Source organism: Gadus chalcogrammus, chromosome 19 (genome assembly GCF_026213295.1).
Source record: "Gadus chalcogrammus isolate NIFS_2021 chromosome 19, NIFS_Gcha_1.0, whole genome shotgun sequence".
Classification (NCBI taxonomy): Eukaryota; Metazoa; Chordata; class Actinopteri; order Gadiformes; family Gadidae; genus Gadus; species Gadus chalcogrammus.
In genome coordinates, this window is record NC_079430.1 from 18,692,577 (window position 1) to 18,704,890 (window position 12,314).

The following is a 12,314-nucleotide window of genomic DNA, read 5'->3' on the forward strand; positions in this document are numbered from 1 at the left end:
AAAGCCTGGAGTTCAGGCCACTTAGGCTGTAGTTTCTCCTGGCTAACGGGCAAAGGTGTTCTGATATGCCGATCCCATCAATAGCTGTGCTGGGGATGATCCATGTGACAACGGGCTAGCCCTCTAAGCCATGAGTGCCTTGTGTGGATCCTCTCCCTTACCCAGGAGAGATCTCACCGTCCGCACAGCTCCTTCAGCTTCCCCGTTGATCTGTGGATAACGGGGGCTGCTGGTCACATGGCTGGAGTAGTTTTTTCTGGTGAAGTCCGCAAACTCAGTTGCAGAGAACCGGGGGCTGTTGTCGGTGACGACAGTCTCCGGGACTCGATGGCGTGTGAATTTGGACTTCAACTTCCCCTTTACATGGGCTGTGGTAGTTGAGGTGAGGTTAGCTTCTTCAATGTAGCGTGAGAAGCAGTCAATTACCACAAGGCACATTGCACTCTACCTCTGAAAATGATCTGGTGCAAAGCGCTGCCGTGGTCTGGCAGGTAATGGCCTCGTCAGCAGAGGTTCTGGTGCATTGTAATCCTCCTTTGCACATATCACACAGTTTTCAACTTTCTGTTTTGTGTTTGGTCTGACCCGGCTGAAATAGAGACTGCTGTGCTCTGGCGATACATTTTGTCATGCCACGGCCCAGTATTCTTTTTTCTTTTTCATCTCGATCAAATTTATCCGGATTAAGAAACATTGAATTGGATCACTCTGATCCAAATACCAAGTTTCAGGATCACCAAATCCTGTTTACCAGAGGCTTAAACAGAACCAACAGTGTAGCCTACTGGCTTAGCAAAGAACACCAGGTGGGCAAAATATGGGTGGCCACAAATAGCCATTGTTTGTTTTAATTTTTAATTAACAGAAACATTTTACATTCCTTATTTTGTTCTAATGTTAAATAACAAAACAAAAAAATATTATCAAATAGTCCAAATATAATTGACAGGACAGATACCAGATCTTTCCATCTCTGCCTTTAGGAATTGTATCTCCAGCTGCACTTTGGCCTGCTGCAGTTGGGTAAGCAACATTTTTTATTAACCCAGCTCAATTTGTGCTTCTGTTCTTTCGGTATTCGTTTCAGAAGCAACTCGTAGCTATCACCATCCTGGTTTGTAGCTGAGGAACGTTTGTGTTTTCTAGTAGGAACGTCTTGGACTTTCTCCCTTACATCCACAGATCTCATTTTGGTCACATTCTTCTGAAGTCGTAGCCTCTGTAATTGTTGCCTCACCATCTCCTTCTATGCCTTCAATGCCATGCAGAGCCTCAGATTTTTCTCCTCCTATAATATCAAGGACCATTTCAGTGAATTTCACCCCTCTTATTTGGCTTACCTGTTTGGTTTCTTTTTGGCTTCCGTAAGGTTTCTCGTTGCCTTGGCCCTAAGTGTCTTCCATCGCAACATAACTTGTTTTATAGTCCCCTTCTGGCCTGATCTTTTTCCTGGCCTAAATGTTGTCTTCTCCTTTTTCGGTCACTTCTCCACCCTATGCAGAGCTGAAACCTCCTACTATTGAGGCAAAATTGCCCGAACACCCTCCTGCAGTGCACAGGTTTCTGCCACAGTGAAATTAGGCCCTTTTGAGTCATGGTTCCAACTCTTTGGTGTAGCCAATACTGATCTTATAAGCCTTGAGCGTGATTGTTTTGGCTTGTGCTCAATTAGGCTCAAACCAGTCAGCTCGTTGCTGGATAATGGGTGAGACCATTTAAACACATCATGTCTTTGCACCACAGCTGATAGCGTTGAGATTTAATATTTATTTTTTGGTTTACCATATCTCATGTCACATTCTCATTACATGTGACATATATTTTATTATATCCATGGTCACTGTCTTTATGAATGATTTGTAAGAAATGTATGTATCATCAGTAAACATTGATTTTTGTGATCATTTGTGATCAAAATCCTGATTTTATTTGGTTGAAAAATCAGAATTGAATCAACCCTTCCGAAGAGATCAGGATAATCCTGTTTTTTTGGATCAAATAGCTCCCAAACCGAGTTCAAAATCGTCACGGATCCGCTCAGCAGGGAGATGAGGGGTTTGTGGTCTGTCTGGATGAGAAAGTCCATTACTACTAAATAAGACTGAAAGTGCTCACACACTCCCAGGTCTGCTCCAGCGCTTCTATTTCAATCTGGGCTCAAGGTCAAGGTCAAGGTTGCATACCCGTGGGTAAATTTGGTTTGCAGGGCAAGAAAATGGGCGTTCACACACACAAGCATACACAGTAAAAAAAAAAAAGGACACTACAAAAATACAGAAGACAAGACACACGCTCCTCCTCTGTCATGCTGCGTGAGATGAAGTCAACTGGACACCAGTCCCCTGACGTGGCTTCTGAGACAAAACCGTCCGAGCCCAAATGAGGAAGCATCTGCTGCAACTTTTGTGTCTTTGTTGGGGCAGTGCTGTGCTAGGACAGCGGGTGAGCTCAGTTCTCAGTTCCGTCCATGCCAGTTTATGACCCTCCCCCCCTTGGATGGCTTGACAGGTAAGCCATCCAATAATTGAATTGGCCCGAATGAAATGATAGGCCTGCAACATCCGTCTTTTTTTTTTCTTTTGTGCATTTGATACTCCCGCTTTATTTCACATTGCTTCAATTAGTTTAAAACCGACGCCAAAACGCATAATCTTGTGACAACTTTATTGCTTTACACAACATAGGTAGACAGGTAAGCCATGCAATCATTTCATTTTGCCAAATTAATTGATTGGACAGGCTTATTATAGGCCTGCAACATCCAAAGATAACCCAGATTTATTGTTATTTGTGCATACGATTTTTTAATTACTTCTAGAGATTTTTATGTTAACTACACTGGCAAAATGGAGACTTATACTTTTTTTTTGAGACTAGACTTGTTTGTTTGTTTGCTTTTTGTATTTTAGAAGTGGTATGCCCACTGTGCTTAGCCAACAGTTTAGTAGTTTACATAAAAATCTCTAGAAGCAAGTAGTTAAGTGGTTATTGTTTCTTTCCATTAAAGAGTATTGTCTTGAGCAGGCCGTGCAACTGAAAATGCAGGCTATGAATTAGGAGGGATTTAGGATTTGCCAATGTCCAGCAGGTCACCCTAAAATTGACTAGAATGCAGGAAATCGCATCTTAGAAATTCAACATTTTCTGGGGAGGACCCCCTGACCCCCCTCAGGGCTAAGCCCCGGATGTACACAGAGTCCTTGCTCCGCCCCTGGACATAACACCTCGCAGCCAATCACAGCTCTTATTAAATGGCAGAACTCAACAAGTATGACACAAAACAACCACGTATTTTTGCATTAAGGTATAAAGACTGGTCTCAAATAAATGTTTTCATAGATCATTTTATAAATTATATTCACAAAGGCAACACTTTTTTTCTTTACAGTGCTTATCCATCCATTTAAAGTTGGTGTCCTCCCAGTCATTTCTTAAGCAGTTCATGTCCATGCCACCATCCGGTTTCCCGCTGAACCAGAAGGGTTGTCCACTGACAGGACGGTCCCATCAACCCATCTCCACAACCCTTCACTGGCATTATCTGTCGCTCCAAGCCAGATGGTCCTGCCATGCCCGCTAATGAAGTCCATCTCCTCTTTATTGTCCACCACCACCAGATCTGCTCCGTGTGAAACGCATAACTCCCTGCTCTTAATCCAGGATTCCTGCTCATTGGAAAGAAAGTAACATTTACAACTAAACTTATCCCAACCAACTGGACAGTCCTGTTTACAAAGCAGTGAGTCTCTCTGCTCTGTCACATTCTTCAGCTTTTGGAGAAGTTGCTCCCTGTGTCTGTCAATGTCTGTCTTGTGTTGCACTGCCAACCCAAGCAGTCCAGCCAGCAGGACAACAGACAGCAGGACCAGAAGCACCACCACAGCCCTGATCGGACACCGAGGAGGGCTCACAGGGTCCGGCTGCTGACTTCTTACTGTTCCCAGAGTATGGAGGACTCCTCTGTCCCAACATAGTCCTGGTGTTGATCTCTGAGGCTCTCACTGGTAGCGTAGATCTCCACCTATCCTCTCCTCTCTCTCTCCTTGTGTGTTCCTGGCCTTGGTCATCATGTTGGGCCTGGCGGAAATCGACCTCAGCCATATTCTGGTCCAAATTGTTTTCAGAGTCCTACCCCTTGAGTGCTTTGTCTTTTTCTGTGCGTTTTGAATGCTAGCATCTCAAAGACTTAACACCTACGTTGATCAAACAGGAAGTATTTTAACCGGAATGCCACTTTACATGGGCTTGTAGAGTCACTGTTAATGATTAGACACATCCTGTTTTCTTAGTAAGAGGTGTTACGTATTTTAAGCAGATAAGCTGCCCCCACATGCCACAAGGAAGCAGGATCGAACACATAAGCTGCATTACCCCCACATAGCCACAAGGAAGGAGGATTGAACATATAAGCTGCAATAACTACTCCAGCCACAGATGGCAGCCCCTTTAGACAGGTGAGGAAGCCGGAGCCAATACGTCACATAGGCCACGCCTACGTCACATAGGCCACGCCCACTTGATACACACCAGAGCGGGAGTCAGATTTGAGGTCAGAAACGTACAGCTGCCCCGTTGAGAGACCTGTGGCTAAGCCCCGGTCTTGTAGTAGCTCTGCGGTATTTTTCTCCACGCGTGTTAGATACAATTCCCCCCCTTTTGCTTCATAGTTACCATACCGAAATACTTTAACAAATAAAGTGTTACGGCTCAAGACAGGGTGGACCCAAACGCACAGCACAAATGACCACAGACGAGGACGATAGCAATCGACTGGTTTATTGCTACACGGATGGTTAAAGGTGGTGCAGCTGGTGGCGGTCCACGTGCCGGGAGGCCCGAACCGGGGTTGGAGGAGTCAGCAGGCAGCCGAGCCGACAACCACACCCGACGACACGGTGCAGATGGAACTCCGGCAGCAGAGCAGGGTTGGAGAATGGACGTGGTGGAGATGACTGGTAGGGGGACGGACGGATTAGGAACGGAGACTGGAACACGAGTAAACGGGAATACAGAGCTCGAAGAATCAAGAGGATACTCAACCGGGTAAGTAGAACCGACGATCCGGCGAAGAATGTTTGGAAGGCTGGGGTAGATATGCTGGGTCCTGATTGGAAATGACTGTCGGGTGCGGGTGATCAGCGTGCCTGGAACAGCTGGAACTGCGCGGCCACGCCCCCGCACATGAAACACTGAGACAGAGACAAACGGGGACAGACAAGACTAACACAGAGTGAACTAGCGGAAGCTAGGATCTGGTGGGAGAGACCGTGACATAAAGTGAGTTCAAAGCGATCCGGATTGGACTACTTTCTTCAAGAACGCGACAGAGGTAGATGCAGTCTATCACTTATGGTCATAACAATAAGGATGATTGTTCGATCCACATCAGAAGGACAAAAGTACACATCAAGACATTCGTCAAATACACATTTGAGCCATAATTCTTGGCTAACCGTTCTGAACCGTTGCATAAAGCACAGCCATGAATAGTATATGCCATATACTATTCATGGCTGTGTCTGTTCAGCAGGTAATTTGATAGACGTTGGCATGGACGGATTAACGTGACCCCGGGCCCTCGACACAAACCAGCCATAGACCCCTACCAACACGCAAATACACGCACTAGAACACCGAATTTGGTAGAGAGAGAGAGAGAGAGAGAGAGAGAGAGAGACTTCAGAAGGGGTGTGCGCAGATAGTACAGTGCACCCTCTACTTATTTGTGTAAAAACAACAAATGCATCAAAAGGTAAATGTAGTTTGATTTCCCCGTTTTTTACAGCAGACCTCCTCAAAAAACATTTGTTCTCACGCTCACTGAAAGTAATCTATTGAATCGTGTCGTGTCTCAGAGCAGATTGTCCGACGTTATTCGTACTGCACAGAACAAAATGTATGCATTTTTGATTGGAGAGTTTCTCAGAATATACAGATATAGAGGTATATAAACTTAGCACAAAAAGTAAGGACATTTGTGTTTGGTAGATTATTTCTCTGTGGTAACAATGCTTTTTGGCAATAAATCTTATACCGTTGGAAAGCCTGTTTAGTTCCCTTTCAAATGGTGCCCCAATCGTAAGGAACATGCATTTGTGGGATGAGCAGCAGCGCTGAGTATGTGGGTTTCACCCATGAAAAATTTGCAAAATCTTTTCTGCCTTTGCCAAACAGCTTATTCTCCCATTGACTCGTTTGGTGGATTGGATTATTGAAGTTTGAAGAAACAAGACATATTGGCAATTTGTTAATTTCACAAACTTGAGCCTCAGTAGTGTGTGGAAGAACCATACCACAACAGCCTGGCACCTGGTGTGGGCGGAGATGAGTGGCGCAGACGGCGGGGTGAGCCCGGTGTTTTTCCCCCCACCCGAGGGCTTTGATACACGTGGGACACACTACATGGTACCAAAGTCAAGATACTTTTTAACAGAAATACAAGTAAATAATTAGCTGAGGGGACAAAGGCAAAGGCAGCCATAACGAACGAGTGTGGTTTGCAGCAACTGGGAACCAGCCAATGACTCTTTACACTTAACCCATGCAAGGAGAAAGAAAGCAAGAAAGAAACCCATTCGATTTTTTTAATGTATTATCACAACTATAACGGGTGGACTGCATACTACATCGATGACCCTTGACCTGCCATAAGCAGCTGCAGAATGACCGTATACTGCATATTTGATAATGTTTCACTTTGACATTGGAGAGAAAAACAGGTCTACGCCAAAGTCAAACTAGGTGATAGTATATATATAGTGAACAGATGGCCCCAAGTAACAGGATTTGTACAATCATTTGGCGGATGCTTTATCCAAAGTGCCATAATAATGTAACTGCAATAATTACAGATACGTGAATGACTGAAACATTAGATTTAAGATGCATCTGTTCTAAGCCGGTGCGGCACCAGAACACCACTAACTATTTTTTCTTGACTCTGAATAGTAAATAAAAATCAATATAATTTTCCCCTTCCAACAATGTCTTTTCAAAGAGACCAAGTCCAAACTAAATCCAAAAAATTAAAAATCAGAAAAACACATCAATCAAAATATGCTTTAACATAAGGTCAAATTCAATGCAGCAAACACAGCTGAATGGACACTACATTTACAGATTCAATGCAATTTACAAATCACTGTTTGTGTGCGAATGCATTTATGAATATGTACCTTCAAACGTGTTCAGTTAGTAACGCAAAACTAAGTGCAGACCTACAAGCCGATTCAGACACCAGGACAGAAGTCTACTGTTCCTCTGAACACCGTAGAACAAACAGTTAATTTATACACAAGTGGTTTGTTGTGATCACACTACATTGTGACAAAGTAAAGATACATTACAACAGAAAAATAATAAGCTGAGGGGGCAAAGGCAGCCCTAAATAGAGAACTAGTGTGGTTTGCAGCAACTGAAATCCAGCCAATGTCTGTCATGACTCTTTACCGCCTAACCTCAGCCTCCAACAAACTGTGGGAACATTGAAAAAAAATAATGCAACAAGAAAAGCATCTATGTACAGCTCTTTCAGTGACCAGGGAAGTCTTCATGTCATCATCTTTTAAGGAGATAACACCTTGCAGCCAATCACAGCTCTTATCGAATGGTCAGAACTCGACAAGTATGAATCAAAACAAACAACGTCTGTTGGCATTAAGATATAAAAATAGTCACAAAGGAATGTTTTCATCAATCATTTCATTAAATTAAGTCCGCAAATCCCCAAGTTTGTGGCTTCACAGCTCTCATCCGTCCATTTAAAGTTGGTCTCCTCCACGATCCTCCTTAAGCAGTTCTTCTCCTTGCCTCCATCAGGTTTACCTCTGCTCCAGGAGGGGTTATCCACTGTCAGGACGGTCCCATCGACCCATCTCCACAACCCTTCACTGGCCTCATCTGTCGCTCCGAGCCAGTTGTTCCCGCCGTACCTTCTAATGAAGTCCATCTCCTCCTTATCGTCCACAACCACAAGATCTGCTCCGTTGGAAACACAGAACTCCCTGGTCTTATTCCAGGATCCCAGCACATCGGAAAGACGGTAACACTTACAACCTAACTTAGTCCAACCAACTGTGCAGTCCTGTTGGCAAAGCAGTGTGTCTCTCTGCTCTGTCAAATTATTCAGCCTTTTGGGAATTTGCTCCATGTATCTGTCAATGTCCATGACTATGTTGTGTTGCACTACAAACCCAATGAGTCCAGCCAGCAGGGCAACAGACAGCAGGACCAGAAGCACCACCACAGCCTGATTGGACAGCGAGGAGGGCTCACAGGGTCCGGCTGCTGACTTCTGACTGTTCCCAGAGTATTGGAGGACTCCTCTGTCCCCACATAGTCCTGGTGTTGTTCTCTGATGCTCTCTATACTAGCGTAGATCACCACTCTCCTCTCTCTCGCTCTCCTTGTGTGTTCCTGGCCTTGGTCATCATGTTGGGCCTGGCGTAAATCACCTCAGCCATATTCTGGTCCAAACTGTTTTCAGAGTTTCTTTTAGTCCTACCCCTAAGAGTGCTTGGTCTTTCTGAGCGTTTTGAATGCCTGCATGTCAATCTTAACAGCTATTTTGATCAAACAGGAAGTATATTAACCAGAGGTTACTTGCTACATGTGCTTGCAGAGTCACTGTCTGGTGAGACACATCCTGTTTTCTTAATAAGTGGTACTTCTAACACACATTAGTATGGAAGTAAATCTATGTCCTTGTTACTTTGTTATTGAATACATTTCCTGTGATTTGATTAGCATTTTACAGACCGATACAATTGATAGGGCGTTTAGTAAGGTCCACCACCGTTGGTTCTCCCCAAAAAAATCTACAGTCAGTGTTTAATGACATTGATTTACCTTTGAGCATTTCCTATTATAGGCTACTGTGTAAAATGCTGTTTAGAATTAACGTTTGTATCAAGAAAGAAAGTACCAGCGAGGGACGCTCTTATTCCCGCTCTCCTTGCTCGCCGCAATCTAGAATCTAGGATTGATTGCTCTTCCTTGATGTTAACACTGAACTTCATACATTGAATTTTGCAGGTGACTTTGGCATGTTGAATTTGGGGCCGTTGAAAATATTTAAGTTGAACTTTCTAAGTTGAATACTTGATTTTGAATTTTTAACATTGAAAAAGACAGGTGAAAATGATTTGTTGAAAATAGAAAGAGTTATAATCAGAGGCAAAAAGTCCAGCTACGTTATTTCAATGCATAAATATTCCTTGCTTATAATTCAATGGCTTTTTGTTTTCAAATTCTGATGGCACAGATTTACTTCCATAGTTCTCCCTCATGAACTCCCCAAAGTCCTGAGGAATCATCCCTTCATGATCAATCAACGGCTTGTGACAGCTAGTCACACTCACACCTGGTGGTATTATATTACGCCTATAACCCATTCCCCGTATACAACAGAGGTAGCCGGGATAAGACTGTCTGGACGATGTGTTGATTCTTTGGTGAGAGAGCGAGGGACTCACTGATGTAGGGCTGTGCGATTAAACAAATTGTATAAAGTGTATTTAGTTTATTCATTAAATGTCTTATAGAAACAGCTGAATACATATTAGTAGGCCTACATTATTTTCTAAACATTTGGTGTATTTTTTAATGTTTCCAAGTTCTCAGTTCCAAAGAGGGTTTTCTAATTAGTTTCAATAATCGTGATTTCAATATTGACCAAAATAATGGTGATTATGATTAATTCCACAGCGGAGCAGCCCTACGGTGATGCGGTAGTCGGTGACGCGCCCGCCGCAGCCCTCGCTGATGGAGGGCGGGTCTCCAGGGTGGAGCGGGTGCTGTTGAGCACGTGCAGGAAGATCTCCCCGCCGTGGCTGCTCAGCATGTGGCTGATGACCTTCGACCCCGACTTCCGGAGCTGCTCCAGCAGCACCGATCGGCCTGATCAATACAGATGAGTCAAATTAAGCCTACCGACGCTATTGGTCCGCGGCGTGCACCACTTCAGCGTGACCGTCTCCTTCAGGCCGCTGTCTCTGCTGGTGCTGCCCGCCATGTGCAGGTCGCCTGCAGGGGGCGACACAACAACAGTCAGGCGTTGATGTTATGACGGCTAGCATCAATGCTACCTAAAGTAGCATCATTGTTATTTGAAGGGGTATTATGCCACCAGATGTGAGTGTGATTAGCCGTGACGAGCCGTTTGAAAATCTGTGTTTTATCACCAGTGGGCGTGTCCACCTAGATGTATGCTGGATGGATCAGCAACATTTGCTACAATCCAATTGGGAGGCTGGTAGACTGATCTATCAGTAGATAGGACACTCCCACTTCCACTAAAACACAAGAAAAGGCGGATTTCCAAACGGCTTGTAATGGCTGATCGTGATCGCCCTCACACCTGGTGGCATAATAAAGGCATATCACCCGTTTAACATAGTATTGTTTCTATGTATTGTTGCATTGTATTGTTACTACCAATATAAGTAGTGGAAGTAGTTTGAGAGCTATGTGCCTCTTTAATCGCTAAGAAGCGAGGTAGTTCTTCTGACCACAATTCATGCGTTTTATAATCTGAGATATGAGGATCAGTGGGACCCATCATGATACGTTTGGTTTAAAAAAACTACCCACCACTCTTGAAGAACTCCAGGTGTGCGTCTCTGTGGCATTCTTCTAAAATAACACACATTTGAGCCTTATAGGTCTTGGCTGAAATGAAGTTACAGTTGCCAAGCGGAACCGCCGTTTTGCGAGAGAGGTATATGCATGAAGGATAAGGTACATGTACGTGTTTTTGTAAGTCGTTTTTTATACTGGGAGTAGATGTCCCACACTATTTTGTACTGGCCCACCCCATGATCTCTGCCTACGCTACTGACCACTTTGGTGTCAGACTGTAGCCAACCCAGTATCACGATATTTTTGTTACTTTCATGAATTGATAGTAACAATTCATCTATTGAATGTTCGCTTCAGAAAATACTCCCCCTAAGTTACAAAGCAGATCTGCCCCTGGCGTACCAGGTAGGTAGACAGACAAGTAAGCCACCCAATCACAATTTGGCCTAAATTAAATGATTGGACGAGCTTAGTATAGGCCTGCAACATCCAAAGATGCCACATTTTTATTTAGTCTGAGCATTCGATTTATGTTTTGCTGTTGGGATTCAAAGAATATAGCCAAAAGATTCTTCAAAAATAAATTGTCTATCCCAGCTTTAACACTGCATCGCTTCAATTAGTTCTCAACCAACGAAAAAACGCATCATCCAGGAGAACGCTTCCAGCATCCGCATGGAGGTTATGGTCCATGGTTACTACGGTAACCAGGATCGTCTAAAAGACTAAACCATTTTTTATTGGGTCCTAAAAGAAAATGAATTATCATTATCATTGTCCAATTGAACAATGTCTGTTTAAAGAGACCAAGTCCAAACTAAATCCAAATGCAATTTACTCTGTATCTTTGCGACTGCATGTATGCATCTCTAGCTCCATAAGTGTTCCTTCAGGAACGCAAACAAAAGCTTCTAGCATTTTGAATTGACAAGGTCTTGTTTGACCACTGGGGGTCAGACTTATGCAGCTTGTAAAATCAGCCTCTTGGAGCCGCTAAAACAGTTCAAGTGCTGCAGTCCTACTAGCTTATTCAGACAACAGGACACAAGTCTACTGTTCTCTCTGAACACCATCGTTTTTTCGTTAATCCCGATATTATGAATTGATAGTTACAATTCATCTATTGAATGTGCACGCAAGAAAATATTCCCCCTAAGTTACAAAGTAGATCTGCCCCCTTGCCTACCAGGTAGGTGAACAGACATGTAAGCCATCCAATGATTTCATTTGTCCCGAATGAAATGATTGGGCGAGCTTAATATAGGCCTGCAACATCCAAAGATGCCGCATTTATTTTGTCTGAGCATTCGATTCATGTATTGCTTTTGGGATGTTAAGAATGTCGCCAAAAGATATTCTAAAAAATTGCCTTCCCAGCTTTAACACCGCATCGCTTCAATTAGTTTTCATTGCTTTACACAACGCTTGATCGGCATATCTACAAAACAAAGAACTTTGAATAGAAAACAAAATACATGTGTGTGTATATATATATATATATATATATATATATATATATATATATATATATATATTATATATATATATATTATATATATATAGTAATATATATATATATATATATATATATATATATATATATATGTATATATATATATATATGTATATATATATATGTATATATATATATAGATATATATGATATATATATATATATATATATATAGATATAGTAATATATATATAGATGTATATAATATATATTATATATATTA